This window comes from Hemiscyllium ocellatum, chromosome 9, assembly GCF_020745735.1.
Source record: "Hemiscyllium ocellatum isolate sHemOce1 chromosome 9, sHemOce1.pat.X.cur, whole genome shotgun sequence".
Lineage (NCBI taxonomy): Eukaryota > Metazoa > Chordata > Chondrichthyes > Orectolobiformes > Hemiscylliidae > Hemiscyllium > Hemiscyllium ocellatum.
In genome coordinates this window covers 38,705,956-38,724,085 of record NC_083409.1, presented here as the reverse complement: position 1 = coordinate 38,724,085, position 18,130 = coordinate 38,705,956, and positions in this window count along the sequence as shown.

Below are 18,130 nucleotides of genomic sequence, written 5' to 3'. Positions count from 1 at the left end.
TTTTTCCCCTGTTATCTCCCTTCCCCTTAGTATATGGTTATAACATTGCATTTATCCAATGCACTTCCATGACAGGACCTAAGGATTAATCTGCACAAGATGCTCAAAGTAAAAAGAGGTGGTCCATGGTCTTACCACTGGTCAGCATGTTTCAGACAATTGTGGACAAATAACAATGGTTCAGTTGGCTGTTTGGCTAGTTTGAAGTGCAGAATAATGCCAATGGTGTGGGTTTAATTCCTGCATTTGCTGAGGTTACAATGAAGGACTCTCCTTCTCAAATTCCCCTCTCACCTGAGGCATGGTGACATTTATACCACTACCAGTCATCTCCCTAACCTGGAACTGTAGCAACTTTACTTTTAATACTGACAGAACTCCCAACACCAATTGGTTTAGAAACATGTGAAACTCAAAGTAAACCACTGCACTATTATAAAAGCCCAACAGTTTCTAAAGAAAAAAAATCATTCCTTTCTTACCCCAAGTTGCAACTCTACACCAACTTTGGTATCTCTCCTCTTTCCAAGGCACTCAGAAATAGCAATACAAGGAAAATTCTGACACCATCCCAGAACAACTTGGGAAGCAACAACTATAATTGTCAGTAATACCTATATCCTGAAAATGAATTTGAAATGTATGGAAAATAATATCCCATGGGCAGAACTGTTTGTTAATGGACCCTAATGTATTCAAGGAAGGTGAAATCTTGTTTGGTAAGATCTGGGTACTTAATAAGTGTTCAGCTGCTGGATCTGGCAACAAACGACACAGTTTGAGTTGAGCCACATTTCATGTGGAGACTTATTTCAACAAGTCTGTGATGGGAAAATATGCAAATGAAAAAAGAGCACACAACGGAAATGTCTGAGAGTTTTATTTTTAAAAACTGGAAGTTGCATGAAATCACGAAGAGAAATTCCATTAATAACACACAATTAGAGTATGCTGGGAAACTGATGAAATAATAATGTTTGATATATTGTGTGTATTTTGATACAAAATACAGTGAAGAGTGTTGGATAGTGTTACCAATTTCTGGCACCATCTTAAAAACACAAACCTAGACCAAAATGTAGAAATCAAGTCCAATTTTACAGTCCTCCTCCATGGATCATGGCTGTTGACGGCCAGGCACAAGTCTCCTTCACTCTTGCCAATGGAACAGAAGTTGCCACTCTTCCATGCCATCTCGCCACTGGTTCCTTGCCAATGCAGACGCCGGGCTCAACTCACCGCCACAGCCGCCCCCATGAAGCTGCGCTGGAAGACCACCCCACTGGCACCCAGACCTGTCTCTGTCACAGCAGGCCCTCATGAGTCAACATTAGGACTGCCTTTGATGATGCAGAAACCTGCCTCAGGCGCCACGGCTCCGTGCTGCTGGCCCCACTGACGCCGTCACCGCGAGAGGGATCTTCAACAAGAGGTCAGCTGGAAGGAGAAAGAAACGAAAAGTAAATTGGGTGGAGCGCACGAGCCATGGGCTGAACATAAATCGAAACTTGACAAGAAATGAATAATCAAAGGTAAAAGGAAGAAGAGTCGGCTAAAAATGGAGCTATATAATCTAACCCATTGAATTAGATAAATGCTTGTTAAATAAACCCGTTAAGTGTCTGTCGCTGCTTTTCAATTGATCTATCCCCTCATCTAGGATCCTCGTTCACTTCAGCTAGCTCGGCTTTCCCGTCCACAGGGAGACAGTGGGGACTGCAGATGCTGGAGATCAGAGTTGAGAGTGTGTTGCTAGAAAAGCACAGCAGGTCAGGCAGCATCCGAGGAGCAGGAGAATCGATGTTTCGGGCATAAGCCCTTTATTAGATTCCTGATGAGGGGCTCTGGCCCGAAACGTCAATTTTCCTGCTGTGCTTTTCCAGCACCGCACTTTCCCGTCCACAGAGTTGCCCTTATTTAAGTTTAAAATATTTTGTCTCTGACCCACTCTTTTCTCCCTTTCAAACTGAATGAAAATTAAATTATAATCACTGTTTCCTCAGTGCCTTTACTCTGCGATCATTAATCTGGATCAGTGGTGCTGGAAGACCACAGCAGTTCAGGCAGCATCCAAAGTGCATTTCGCTGCTCGTGGGATGCTGCCTGAACTGCTGTGCTCTTCCAGCACCACCGATCCAGAATCTGGTTTCCAGCATCTGCAGTCATTGTTTTTACCTCTGCGATCATTAATCCGAGCACATTTACACAATTCAAGTATAAAATTCTCTCTGCTTCCCCAGCGTGCTGTTTTAAGCAACTAACTTGCATGCGTTCTGATACTTCTGTTCCAGATTACCAGTGCCAATTTGATTTTGCAGTTTATGAAGAGACTAAAATAACAAATAATTATTGTTGTCCCTTTAGCACAATCATCCAATATATTTTATTATCAACACAAGCTTGCCCTTTCAGCCCAATTGCTTAGTTTAAAGTCCTCTCTACTTGCCATGTGATACAATTAACTAGAATTCTAGTCCTAGCACTGTTCAGATGCAAATGCCCCCACAATGAAGTTCTGAAAAGTCAATTCAAATTTACAGCGAACAGAAATTGATTGTATTTAATAGACACCAATAAACAGTGCTAAGCCTATTTGATTATTCACTTCTTTGTGGGTTTTATTTTCGCAATCACCTTTCTCTGCATTGCACAATTTTTGCTTGAGACATTTCTGCTTTCTTGCTTGTCAGAAAACTGATGCTGGCCTACAGAACATAGATTTGGCGATGTAAATGCTGAGCAGCTTCTTACCAATCTCTGGGAAATCCAAGTTATAAGAAAGATATAGAAGGAAATTATGATTCTTTATTCCACAATTTGCTGTTGCAGACTGTTTTGTTTGTGCACTCAGTCGATTAATCTAAAGACCGAAGAATAGATTTTCACTGATTTGCCAGGGCCCATATGGGATTCTGTCACCTGTCATGCAAGCTCCCCAATTTATGGTTTACATTGGCTGTCAGTAATGAGATGCCAACTTGCAACACCTACACCGAGGAATTAACTATTCCATTGTTCTCTCCCCGCAATTAAAAAATGTCATATAAAGGTATAAACTAGAGGATATACCAGATGGAACATTTCATGATTCAGTGCCTGCCTTTCTTTTGCAGATTACTTTTTTTTCATGTTTTACCATTCTTGCAGTAGCATCCATAATTCCACACCCTGATCCCTTCATTGTAATTTTCACTTGGGCTTAGGAAAAGGGATAATGTTGTTGTGGTTCTGCTCGCCGAGCTGGAAGTTTTTGCTGCAAACGTTTCGTTCCCTGGCTAGGGAACATCATCAGTGCTGTTGGAGCCTCGTGTGAAGCGCTGCTTTGATGTTTCTTCCGGTATTTATATTGGTTTGTTCTTGCCGCTTCCGGGTGTCAGTTTCAGCTGCAGTGATTTGTATGTGGGGTCCAGATCGATGTGTCTGTTGATGGATGTTCTTGCCGTTTTTGGGTGTCAGTTTCAGCTGTAGTGGTTTGTATATGGTGTCCAGGTCAATGTGTCTGTTGATGGAGTTTGGGGATGAATGCCATGCTTCTAGGAATTCTCTGGCCGATAGACCGAGGAACGAGGACATGCCACAACCAAAAGGACTAGCCACTCTACCATACGTCAGGAGCGTCTCAGAACTGACAGCCAGACTACTGCGACCCTTAGGACTCATAACAGCACACAAGCCAACATCCACGCTCAGACAACAACTCACTAGAACAAAGGACCCAGTACCCAGCATGAGCCAAACTAACGTAGTTTACAAAATACCATGCAAGGACTGCACAAAACACTATATAGGACAAACAGGAAGACAGCTAACAATCCGCATCCTTGAACATCAGCTAGCCACAAAACGACACGACCAGCTATCTCTAGTAGCCATACACTCAGACAACCAGCAACATGAATTTGACTGGGAAAACACCACTATCATAGGACAAGCCAGACAGAGAACAGCCAGAGAATTCCTAGAAGCATGGCATTCATCCCCAAACTCCATCAACAGACACATTGACCTGGACACCATATACAAACCACTACAGCTGAAACTGACACCCAAAAACGGCAAGAACATCCATCAACAGACACATCGACCTGGACCCCACATACAAATCACTGCAGCTGAAACTGACACCCGGAAGCGGCAAGAACAAACCAATATAAATACCGGAAGAAACATCAAAGCAGCGCTTCACACGAGGCTCCAACAGCACTGATGATGTTCCCTAGCCAGGGAACGAAACGTTTGCAGCAAAAACTTCCAGCTCGGCGAGCAGAACCACAACAACGGACACCCGAGCTACAAATCTTCAATCAGATTTTAAGGGATAATGTCCCAGTTGGTGAAATTTAAGATTTTCCCTCACTTTCCCTGAAGAAATATCAGGAACCCAGACTGCCTGGCTCAGATTCACAAATAGAGGCTGGATTTCAATAACATACACAAACATGAGAAGTTATGTCCAGGCCAACCTGACCAATACCTCTCAAAAGAAATGCTAACACTATCCCAGAAAACTCAATAGCTAAAAAAGCAATCCAAGATACTAACCCACAAAGACATGGATTAGAATCAGGGTCTTACACCATGGAAATAGGCCCTTTGGCCCAAACTGGTTCATGCAACCAAAATATCCATCCACGCTAACCCTATTTCCCTGCACTTGGCCCATATCTTTCTAAACCTTTCCTATCCATGTATTTGTCCAAATGTCTTTTAAATATTGTTAATTTATCTGTCTCAGCCACTTCTGTTGGCAACTCATTCCATATGCATGCCACCCACTGTGTAAAAAAAAAGTTGCCCCTCAGGTTCCCTTCTATTCTTTCCCCTCTAACCTTAAACTGATGGCCTCTAGTCCTCAATTCCCCAACCTAGAGAAAAAGACTAAGTGCATTCACTCTATCCATGCCTCTCATGATCTTTATACATTTCTATAAGATTGTCCCTCTGTCTCCTACATTCTAAAGAAAAATGTCCTAACTTGTGTAACCTCTCCCTATAACTCAAACCATTGAGTCCAGGCAACATCCTTGTAAATTTCTTCTGCACTCTTTCCAGCTTAATAGCATCCTTCCTATCACAAGGTGACCAAAACTGAACACAATACCCCAAGCCTCACCAATATCCTGTATAACTGCAATATAACTTCCCAACTTCTATAATCAATGCACTGACTGATCAAGGCCATTGTGCCAAAAGCTCACAAAGCCATGCTGACTACTCCTAATAAAACCTTGTCTTTCCAAATGTCTGTACACCTTATCCCTCAGAATTTTCTCAAGTAACACACCCAACAATGATGTTAAGCTTCCTTTTCAATAGTTCCAAGCTGTTTCTTTGCAGCCCTTCTTGAATAAGGGCACAACATTTGCTACTCTCCAGTCTTCTGGGACCTCACCTGTGGCTAACAATAATGCAAAAATATCAGCCAGGGGCTGTTAGGTTCCCTTCTTGAGATTCTCACATGCTTGACACAACTGCAGTACGCCAACTTCTGTGAACAGCCACAATTTATTTCTGCAAGTACAAGCTTTTGGAGGATCACTTAACACTCTTCATGAGCTTGCGGAGCATGTCAAGTGAGGCTCCCTGAACAAGGGAACTATCCTCCCTTTATACAGGATTTTACATCAGTCAGTCAGTCATGTACAACACAACCCCCTGCCTCTCCCCCGTAGTCACATGCCATCCAAAAGCAATGTAAAGTGATTAGATTATTCCTTAAAACAGTGTGTGATCAGGTTATTCCTCAATCTGCAGCATACAGTGTACGATTAGTCACATCCTGCCTACAAGACAGAAAAACACCCCCACAGGACATTCAATTTGTTACATGTCAGCATAACAAAATAACACTTTAATATCTCGGGTCCTGCATTTTCTTATCTAGCGTCTTGCAGTGTTCTTGGATATACCTGGTCAGGACCAGGAGATTAAGCTGCCTTCATATATTCTAATACATCCAACACCCCCTCTGTTGTGATATTAGCACTAACTTTCCCAAGTCGTCATGTCTTTCTCCATGGTAAAGACAGGAGTAATATTCATTGAAAACCTCACCCATCTCCTATGGTTCTATACATGTCCTGGCTCTTGAGAGGTTTTATTCTCTCTCTAGTTATTTTTGTTCCTTTAATATACTTAAAGAACCTCTTTGGATTCACCCTAATCTTCTCAGCCAAGGCTATCTCGTTGCCCCCCTTTCACCCTCCTGCTTTCCTTCTTCAGTAAACTCCTGTATCCCTCCAGGGATTCCCTTGATCCCAGCTGCCTGTACCTGAGCCATGCCTCATTTTTTTCTGGTCAAAGCCTCTATATCTCTTGTAATCCAGGGTTCCCTACTCCTGCCAACCTTGCCCTTCACCCTCACAAGAACATATTAACCTTGAAATCTAGCTATCTCACTTTTAAAGGTTGCCCACACTTGCCAGACGTCCCTTTGACTGCAAAACAAACTACTCCAATCATCCCCTGCAAGCTTCTGTCTAATTCTATCAAAATTCACCTTGCCCCATTTTAGAACTTGAACCTGTGGGCCAGTTTAGTCCCTCTCCATAACTATTTTAAAATCAATAGAACTGTGGTCACTGGTCCCGAAGTGCTCCCCCACTCTCACCTCTGTCACCTGTCCTGCCCTATTTCCCAAGATTAGGTTGAGTTTTGCCCTTTCCCCGAGTAGGACCCTCAATACACTACTTGAGGAAACTTTCCAGAATGCACTTAACAAATTCCACCCTTCTAAGCCCTTAACACTCTGGCAGTCTCAGTCTATGTTAGGAAAATCAAAATCCCCTACTATGACAATCCTATTGCTCCTGTAAGATTCCCCAAACTCCCTGCATATTTATTCCTCTAATTCACGTTGACTGTTTGGGGGTCTGCATTACAACCTAGTGGGCGGCACGGTGGCACAGTGGTTAGCACTGCTGCCTCACAGCGCCAGAGACCCGGGTTCAATTCCCGCCTCAGGTGACTGACTGCGTGGAGTTTGCAAATTCTCCCTGTGTCTGCGTGGGTTTCCTCCGGGTGCTCCGGTTTCCTCCCACAGTCCAAAGATGTGTGGGTCAGGTGAATTGGCCATGCTAAATTGCCCGTAGTGTTAGATAAGGGGTATGGATGGGTTGCGCTTCGGTGGGTCGGTGTGGACTTGTTGGGCCGAAGGGCCTGTTTCCACACTGTAAGTAATCTAATCTAACATCACCATCCCCTTCTTATTTCTTCGTTCCAGCCACAGAAGTATATGATATATTTGTGGCATGTGGTGGTATAAAGGATAGTATGAGTCAGAGGGATAGATGCTGTTCACTGCAGCCCTGACTGGGAGCTCTGAAGCGTGTGCTGCTGAAGTTAGAGACATCTGCTTGTGGTTGGAGTAGGATGGTGGGGAAGGTCTAGTTGCTGTTTTTTTTAACCCTACAGGAACCAACAGCATAGTTAGAGGGAAGAATGACATTATGCTGAGGAAGTTTGAGAAGTTAACATCGATATTAAAATGCAAAAGTAATAACCTCTCAGCCATGCAGCAGTTGCACAGGAGTTAGCAGATTCGAGAGTTAAATGCATGGCTCAAGGGGGGGGTTATAGAATCATGCATCATGGAATCAGACCCTTCGGTCCATGCTGACCAAGTTTCCCAAACTAAACTAATCCTATTGCCTGTGTTTGCTCCATATCTCTTTCAACATTTCCTATTCACAAACCTTTCCAAGTATCTTTTTAAATGTAGGCACTGTGCCTGCATCTACCACTTCCTCTGGTCGTTCATTCCATAATGACCCATCCTCTCTGTGAAAATGTTGCCTCTCATGTCCCTCTTAAATCTTTCTTCCCTCACCTTCAAAAATTATGCCCTCAAGTTTGAACTGACTGACCTAGGGAAAAGATCCCTTAAGATTTTACAAACCTCTATAAGGTCACCCTTCAATCTCCTATGCTCCAAACAAGTGAAAAAGTCCCAGCCTATTTAGCCGATCCTTATAACTCAAACCCTTCAGTCCTGGTAACATCCTTGTAAATCTTTTCTGTGCCCTCTCCAATTTAATAACATCCTTCCTATAGGAGGGTGATGAGAACGATACACAGTACTCCAAAAAGGGCCTCAACAACATCCTGTACAACTTCAACATGACATCCCAACTCCTATCTTCAATGGTCTGAGCAATGAAGACAAGTGCGCCAAATGCATCTTTATCTTTCTATCTACCTGTGACACAACTTCCCAGGAATTATGAACCTGCATCCCTAAATCTCTCTGTTCTGCAACACTGCCCTGGGCCCTGTGTAAGTCCTGCCCACCAAAAAGCAAAGCTATGCCTCTCATTTATTTAAACTAAACTCCATCTGCCACTTGGTCCAATTGTACGCACCAACATCTTCATTTTGGAAACCCCTGATGATCCTAGTTGAGTTTATCCTGTATCTAACAAGTGGAGTGCGAAGAAGGAATTCCAATCGAAGGAATGGCTGAAGTGAATGGTAAGAATGCATTCCAAGAGACGCCAGGTAAACATATGATGGGCAGGAATAGATGGTTATGCTAAAGAATTTGGCTGAGGAAAAATGGGATGACGTTTCAGTAATTCATAAGCACAAGCATAGTCTGATTGGGCTGATTTTTTTTTAGATTAGATTAGATTCCCTACAGCATGGAAACAGGCCCTTTGGCCCATGTCCACACCGACCCTCCGAAGAGTAACCCACCCAGACCCATTTTCCTCTAACTAATGCAGCTAACATTATGGGCAACTTAGCATGGTCAATTCATCTGACCTACACATCATTGGGCTGTGGAAGGGAACCGGAGCACCTGGAGGAAACCCACACAAACACAGGGAGAATGTGCAAGCTCCACACAGACAGTCATCCAAGGCTGGAATCAAACCTGGGACCGTGGTGCTGTGAGGCAGCAGTGCTAACTACTGAGCCACCGTGCCGCCCCAGAATGGCATGTACATTTTACATAGTCCAATGGAATCCGATGATTCAAGGATGGTACTGGTACCATCATGAGGAAGAGACTTTCCCAAAGATCAACATCCATATCCTCGCCACAACAATCCATCGTTTCCAATTATTATAGCTGTGGATGCTTTATCTACATGCATTAAAGCAGTATCCTTTTGAGAGCAACCAGGTGAATATCAAACAATGGTGCGATATCAAACAATAGAGACATGCATTTCTGAAGAAGTGTCACACCAGACTTGAAATATTAACTCTGTTCCTCTCTCCGCAGATGCTGCCAGACCTGCTGAGTTTCCCCAGCATTCTGTTTGTTATGGAGACACGCCAAACAGTTACAGAGAAAAGAGACTGTCTCGGTCACACAGATGTGTGAGAGATTTTCAGATGACTTCCATGGCCATCACACTGATAGACCACAAATTCTGGTCTCCCTGTTAGAGAATGTGTTGTGAAGGATGTCTCCATGGATACCAAGATTCTGACTCTGCCCTATGGAGCTTACCTATGAGAACAAAATACAGATGACAGTGGATGCAACAATAGACACTTACTGCAAATAATGGGGAATTTGCTTGTGAAATTGAGGAGATTCAGGACACAATAATACAGTAGCTAGCAAGCCAGAACAGGCTTAGTCAAACATAATCAGAAACAAAAGAAAAATCTGAGAATACAGTCCCGCCTCTCATCTGATGATTAATGTTGGCCTGACCAAAAGCTCAATGGATTGACCATGAAGATCTCTTTTTGAGGATATGCAGGTTTTCATGATTTGTGGGTGATCTACTTATGTTTCCTTGAAACACTGTGCATACCAGCTTTATTTTGGGGAGATATGGTAGAGGTGGTAGAGATAGTTGAGGATCACTAAGTGCAGAATCGGTTCTCAATTGTTACTGTGGTAGCCAGTGATGTCAAGAGATTCAGCATCTCATTACTACCTGTGAACCCTCCGGTCTGAGCTGCTGACACTCAACACTTTCCCCACCAAAGCCACAAATGGGTGGTATCAGACCTATTTATTTTTGACAGATGATCTTCACCTTACCACTGTCAACTATTTTTCACAGTGGATAGAGATGAAAGTTTCTTATGAACCACCGCTACAGCTACATCTTGCATGAAATATTTGCTGCACTTGGAAGCTCTGCTGTTGAGTCAGGTAATTTCACAAATGGGTCCTTCTGCTGATTTGTAGCTAGCTCTGTCTTTGATCATTGGCTGAGGTGCCCATTGTTGAATGGGAAGGCTGTGCTTAATGGCCCAGATGGTTAAAACCCTTTTGAAGAAAAGTGGTGTTAAATTACCAATCCTCCCAACTCCAGTGTGGCTAATCAACATCAGACTTGCTGATGGAAGAAAACTTAAATGCTTAACATCCTTTCCTGCCAAAGAGGCTGACTATGGTTAGATCAAGGAGACAATAACAATGTATGTAAGAAGGACAATCGTACCTATAAACCAATGTCACAGTGCCTGACAGTTGACATATTTGGATCAAGGGCAACAGATATAGATGTGGGATCATTGCAAGAAAGGTGTGGTCAGTCGAGAGACAGCAGACCAGCAGCGATATATTTCATTAGAATAAGTGAGAATTATATGAAGGAACCTCCTCTTCACGGAACAACTGTCCACCAATAATTGATTGGAGTGTACCCAATGAGGAAACTCCTCAGTTACAAAACTCGCAGCATCAAGAACAGAATCCAGGTTCAACAGTTCTTAATAAGCCAAATATTCACCAAACTTCCAGGCCCAAAGAGCCTTCTGGAAAAAAATTGTGAAATTTCCAGGATACCTGAATTCTGTGAAGTTAGAAATTTTGGGGGAAAAGGGGTTGTGGTAAATGTAATTATAGAGATGAATATATAAATGTTAATGAGGGGAAGAAAAGAGTGGGGGCTAGCTGTATGGTTCTGGAACAGTTAATGCTGGTGATTACATTTAAGGTCTAATCAATCTGCTGATGCCATAAAGGTTGGGAAAGGCAGAACGTCTTAAGATCTTGCAGAATGAAAAACTATATCCACAGGTCTCCCAATAGTAACAATGACTAACTTAATAATGTAACTTGTACCTTATTGCTATCATGTAATAAACCAGATCTTGTTTAAAGGGAAGAGATAATTGCCATAAGACTCATAATTTCTCTCTATCAGTGAAAATCAAATAGGCTCTTAGATTCAATCAAAAAGACACAATAGTAGAAAACGCCCACAGCTGTAAATGGTTGGCATCCCAGCATGCATTACATTTGCTTTTCTCACTGCACCTACTAACAAACATATTAACTGGTTATTCTGGCTGTTGGTTATAAGTCATCAGCACCTAATGGTGAATTTTGAAGTTAACTTTTCTGCAAAACTGACACCACAGCATTTTCTGGAGTGTGGCAGGATCTCTCTGGTCCTCTTCCGGCAGGCTTTATATGTTGACTCTGTGCAACCCCTCATTTCCAGTGACTATATTAATTATCACCATTTGCTTATTTGGTTCTTCAATGGCTAAATCTAGGAAGCACACTTCCATCCTCTATTTAAAAAAAGTGTAAATTCAGATAGGAAATCGGTGGCCTCCCAATTCATCTAGAGAATTTGGTAGTTCTTTTTCTGATGTTCCCACTCTTTTTTTAAAAAAAAACACTATTAATGTGCAAGGGATTTTATATTAGTGAGAATATAAGGCTGAATATTCAGCTATGCATCTGCTATGATGTTTTTGCACCTTTTTTTGAAAAATGTTTTTTCCATTAGTGGCAATTGCTCAAGCATTTTTCTTTCATGTATTAGTTTCCTTTTTTGCATAGGAATGGCATCTAAATTTGTTTTGATGGTCCTGTAGCACTTACAAACCAGTTCGGAACCAATTCACCATCCATAATGATCACTGATCTAGCCACCTCACAAATTAAGTGCTCACTGTTTAGCCAGTGCATTTCTCTCGGGATTGTTTTTCCCCTTCTGGGCTCCTGGAGAAAATATCACTCTGTGATGTTCTATCCCTTTTCTGAAGCTCTTTCCTGTGGTTTTTCAAGTGCACATCACTGCATGTGCGATTAAGAAAACGCAACACTAATCAATGTCATTTCTTTTTGTTAATCGTACCAGTCGCCATTTACTTGACAATCTCAAAACAGGTTTACTTAACAGGTGTGAGATATTATATTATAGGTTATCTTTATTCACTCACTCACCAGCTCGCTATATTCATAAATACTTGGTTCCTGTTTGTTCATTCATTCATAACTCTTTACAAACCATTATTTACTAAAGCACTTTTATTCATTCATAAAACTGCGGTTCTGCAGTATATTTTACTATGACAAGATAGACCAAATTAAAACAACCCTTTTCAACCATTACTGCTTTTTCACACCATCAATTCCTATTAGCCCTTGCTACAAGCAGTGTTTAGGCCTATTTACTTCTGAATAAGTGTAGCATATTCAGAACAATATTAGGAGAAAGTGAGGACTGCAGATGCTGGAGATCAGAGCTGAAAATGTATTGCTGGAAAAGCGCAGCAGGTCAGGCAGCATCCAAGGAGCAGGAGAATTGATGTTTCAGGCATGAACCCTTCTTCAGGAATGAGGAGAGTGTGCCAAGCAGGCTAAGATAAAAGGTAGGGAGAAGGGACTTGGGGGAGGGGCGTTGGAATTGCGATAGGTGGAAGGAGGTTAAGGTGAGGGTGATAGGCTGGAGGGGGGGTGGGGGTGGAGAGGTCAGGAAGAGGATTGCAGGTCAAGAAGGCGGTGCCTTCCCCTCACCCCACCTTGTCTCAGTATTTCCCCTTCCCCACCTTGTCTCAGTGTTTCCCCTCCCCCCACCTTGTCTTAGCATTTCTCCTCCCCCCACCTTGTCTCAGTATTTCCCCTCTCCCCACCTTGTCTCAGTCACAAGGGATGAACTCAGATTTCTCCAGTTTCCTCATTTCCCCTCCCCCTACCTCGTCTCAGTCCCAACCCTCGAACTCAGCACTGCCTTCTTGACCTGCAATCTTCTTCCCGACCTGTCCGCCCCCACCCCCACTCCAGCCTATTACCCTCACCTTAACCTCCTTCCACCCATCGCATTTCTAACGCCCCTCCCGCAAGTCCCTCCTCCCTACCTTTTATCTTAGCCTGCTTGGCACACTCTCCTCATTCCTGAAGAAGGGCTCATGCCCGAAACGTCGATTCTCCTGCTCCTTGGATGCTGCCTGAACTGCTGTGCTTTTCCAGCAACACATTTTCAGCTCAGAACAATACTAACCTTGCCAGCACACCTCCACAAAAGACTATAATATTAATCCGCCATTACCAACTGTCTCTTGGACCTGAATAGATTACAGAACACCAGTTTCCCCAATTAGTTTGTACCTGCTAAATACCTTTTAAGTGAACCACTATCCCATTAAGAAACTATCAAAGCAGTGCTTATGAGAAATTGCATGAATGAATGAAACTCATACCAGCGAGTAGTAGGAGCACTTGTAAGAACTGTATTTCGGGATTCTATTGGCGCCTCGACCTTGTGTTACTGTGGTAGCTGAATAAAGATGCTGTTTTTGCCATTCCCCGATTTTGGATGTTATTTGAACCCTATCCCACATAGGCAAGCTGTTAACTTGCAGTTTAGAGCAACTTATGTATACATCCAGGCGACTCAGTGGTTAGCACTGCTGCCTCACAGTGCCAGGGATCTGGATTCAATTTCACCCTCAGGACTGTCTGTCTGTGTGGAGTTTGCACATTCTCCTCATACCTGTATGAGTTTCCTTCAGGTGCTCTGGTTTCCTCCCACAATCTAAAGATGTGCAGGTTAGGTGGATTAGTTAAGGGAAATCTGGAGTTACAGTGAAATGAGGTACTCTTCAGAGGATCAGCATGAACCCGATGGGCAGAATGGTCTGTTTCAACACTGTAGTGATTTTATGATTCTATTCTAGTTTCTTAATCTAATATGCTGCGGCAGTTTGGACTCTTGATGGGTGCTGGTCATCTGTCATCTTCCACTTTGGCTCAGTGGAATACTTGGTTCTTAAAGCTGTAGAACCACCACATTGTGTTGCAACTGTCTGAAGAATTTTGTTCCAATTAAGCATTTGTTTCCACATTCCTCCAGAAGAAAAAACCCCTTCCAGAATAGAACATAGAAAAATACAGCGCAGTACAGGCCCTTCAGCCCTCGATGTTGCGGCGATCCAAGCCCACCTAACCTACACTAGCCCACTTTCCTCCATATGCCTATCCAATGCCCGTTTAAATGCCCATAAAGAGGGAGAGTCCACCACTGTTACTGGCAGGGCATTCCATGAACTCACGACTCACTGAGTAAAGAATCTACCCCTCACATCAGTCCTATACCCACCACAGCTGAATTTAAAGCTAGGACCCCTTGTAATATCTGACTCCATACATGGAAAAAGATTCTCATGGCCAACCCTATCTAAATTCCTAATCATCTTGTACACCTCTATCAAGACACCCCTAAACATTCTTTTCTCCAATGAAAACAGTCCCAAGTGCCTCAGCCTTTCCTCATCCGATCTTCCTACCATATCAGGCAACATCCTGGTAAACCTCCTCTGCACCCGTTCCAGTGCCTCCACATCCTTCCTATAGTATGGCGACCAAAACTGCACACAATACTCCAGATGCGGCCGCACCAGAGTCTTATACAACTGCAACAAGACCTCAGGACTCCGGAACTCAATTCCTCTACCAATAAAAGCCAGTACACCATATGCCTTCTTCACAGCACTCTTTACCTGGGTGGCAACTTTCAGAGATCTGTGTACATGGACACCAAGATCCCTCTGCTCATCCACACTACCAAGTATCCGACATTAACCCAGTACTCCATCTTCTTGTTACTCTTACCAAAGTGAATCACTTCACACTTAGCTACATTGAACTCCATTTGCCACCTTTTTGCCCAGCTCTGCAGCTTATCTATATCCCGCTGTAACCTGCCACATCCTTCCTCACTGTCAACAACTCCACCGACTTTCGTATCATCCAACCTTCTAGCCCCTCCTCCAGGTCATTTATAAAAATGACAAACAGCAATGGTCCCAAAACAGATCCTTGCAGAACACTGCTGGTAACTGCACTCCAAGATGAACCTTTACCATCAACTACTACCCTCTGTCTTCTTCCAGCCAGCCAATTCCTAATCCAAACCTCCAACTCATCCTCAATGCCATACCTCCGTATTTTTTGCAGTAGCCTACCATGGGGAACCTTATCAAACACCTTACTAAAATCCATATACACCACATCTAGACGCTTTACCCTCGTCCACCTCCTTAGTCACCTTCTCAAAGAATTCAATAAGGTTTGTGAGGCACAACCTGCCCTTCACAAAACCATGCTGACTATCCTTGATCACATCGTTCCTATCCAGATGTTCATAAATCCTATCCCTTACAATTCTCTCTAAGACTTTGCCCACAACAGAGGTAAGACTCACCGGCCTATAGTTACTAGGGTTATCCCTACTCCCCTTCTTGAACAAGGGGACCACATTTGCTATCCTCCAGTCTTCTGGCACTATTCCTGTAGACAACGAGGACATAAAAATCAAGGCCAATGGCTCTGCAATCTCCTCCCTCGCTTCCCAGAGAATCCTAGGATAAATGCCATCAGGCCCAGGGGACTTATCTATATTCACCCTTTCCAGAATTTCCAACACCTCTTCCCTATATATCTCAAAGCCATCCATTCTAATTAATTGTGACTCAATATTCACATCGGCAACAATGTCCTGTTCCTGAGTGAATACTGACGAAAAGTATTCATTCAGTATCATCCCAATTTCTTCAGCCTCCACATGCAACTCCCCACTACTATCCTTGACTGGACCTATTCCTACCGTAGTCATTCTTTTATTCCTGACATACCTATAGAAAGCCTTTGGGTTTTCCCTAATCCTACCAACCAAAGACTTTTCATGTTCCCTCCTTGATGCTCTTAGCTCTCTCTTTAGATCCTTCCTGGCTACCTTATAACTCTCAATCGCTCCAATTGAACCTTCATGCCTCATCTTTACATAGGCCGCCCTCTTCCCTTTAACAAGGGATTCCAATTCCTTATTAAACCACGGCTCCCTCACACGACCCTTTCCTCCCTGCCTGACAGGTACATACTTATCAAGGACACTCAATAGTTGCTCCTTGAACAAGCTCCACATATCGATTGCTCCCTTCCCTTGAAGCCTACTTTTCCAAGCCACGCATCCTAAGTCATGCCTCACTGCATCATAATTTCCCTGCCCCCAGCTATAACTCTTGCCCTGTAGTGCACACATATCCCTCTCCATCACTAGAGTAAAAGTCACCAAATTGTGGTCACTGTCCCCAAAGTGCTCACCTACCTCCAATTCTAACACCTGGCCTGGTTCGTTACCCAGAACCAAAACCTCTTGTTGGCCTGTCTACATATTGTGTCAGGAAACCCTCCTGCACACATTTGACAAACACCGCCCCATCTAACATACTCGAGCTATAGCTTTCCCAGTCAATATCTGGAAAGTTAAAGTCCCCCATAACAACCACCCTATTACTTTCACTCTTCTCCTGAATCATCCTCGCAATCCTTTCTTCTACATCTCTAGGACTAATGGAAGCCTGTAGAAAACTCCTAACAGGGTGACCTCACCTTTCCTATTTCTAACCTCAGCTCAAACTACCTCAGATGGCGAGTCTTCATCCATCGTCCTTTCCACTGCTGTAATACTATCCTTGACAAGCAATGCCACACCTCCCCCTCTTTTACCCCCACCTCTTACCCTACTAAAACATTTAAACCCTGGAACCTGCAACAACCAATCCTGTCCCTGTTCCACCATGTCTCCATAATAGCCACAACATCGAACTCCCAGGTACCAACCCACACTGCAAATTCACCTACCTTATTTCATATACTTCTCACATTGAAGTATACACACTTCAAGCCACTTTCCTGTTTACAGGCACCCTCCTTCGAGATTGATGCCATGTTCCTAATCTCCCTACACTCCAGGTCCTGCACCCTAAAGCTACAGTCTAGGTTCCCATGCCCCTGCAGAGTTAGTTTTAATGACTGGTAGTATGATTTGGGAGCTTTGGGAGCTCAACTAATGACATGGGCTTTTTTTCCCCACTTTTCGTCGCCTGTCAGGTTTACCCTGGATATCAACAACTCAAGGCATTACTAACAACAAAATATACTCAGAGTTCTTATATTAAACATATTACACAACAAAACATCCTTCAAGAATCTTACCTGCACAAAGCTCACAATCACAAGAGAACCCTTGTCCGAAGATTAGACCAGAATAGGTGATCAGCCTGTTGTGTCCCAACTTCCAGCCATTGATTAAATAACCTCCCAAACTAGCTAATTGCACATAAGGCAAGCTTTCCCTGTATTTTCAAAACTGACATTGACCAGTCTCCAGCAAATGATCAGTTTGACCTCTGGCAAACATCACAAACATATCATCTACCATAACCAGTTTAATCATTTAATTCATTCTGACATGCTTGTGTCTCCGTGGAAAGAGGTTTATCTCTTGCTTTTCACCAGTTTTATGTCATCTAATCAACCATTTGATAGTTGCACAGCACAGTTCTGTGACAACCTGATACATTGTCACATCTGATTCATTGTTTTTAAACAAAACTGGAAAAGCTGAAGAGTAACTGTGACAGTTCAACCCATTACTGTTGGATTATAATACAGGTACACAATCCTTTATCAGAAACCTTTGGGGCCAGTAGTTTTATTTGGAATTCGGAATTTTTTGGATTTCGGAATAAATGACATTTTTCACAGTGAAATATATTTTAAAATTACTGACAACAGACTCACGTGTGACTAGTATGTGCGCTGAGACACAACTGACGCCTGGCAGTGCTGGGCCATGCCACCAGGTCACATCTGAGTGATGTGGGTCAAGTGGATGTGGAGTAGGGTCACCCGTTCGCACACCAATCATGGAAGGAACTTCGGATTTCGGATAAAGGATTGTGTACCTGTACTTGAAGTAAACATACATTCCATCAGCAAAACACAGACGTACTTAAAAACCTTTTCTAATCATTCGATCATCTCCAGCCTTAATGTTTTCTCAACATTTCATTCAATTTAATTTAACTATATTTCAGGTAACCCAGCAAATTTTCAGTTAATATGTACACATTAATA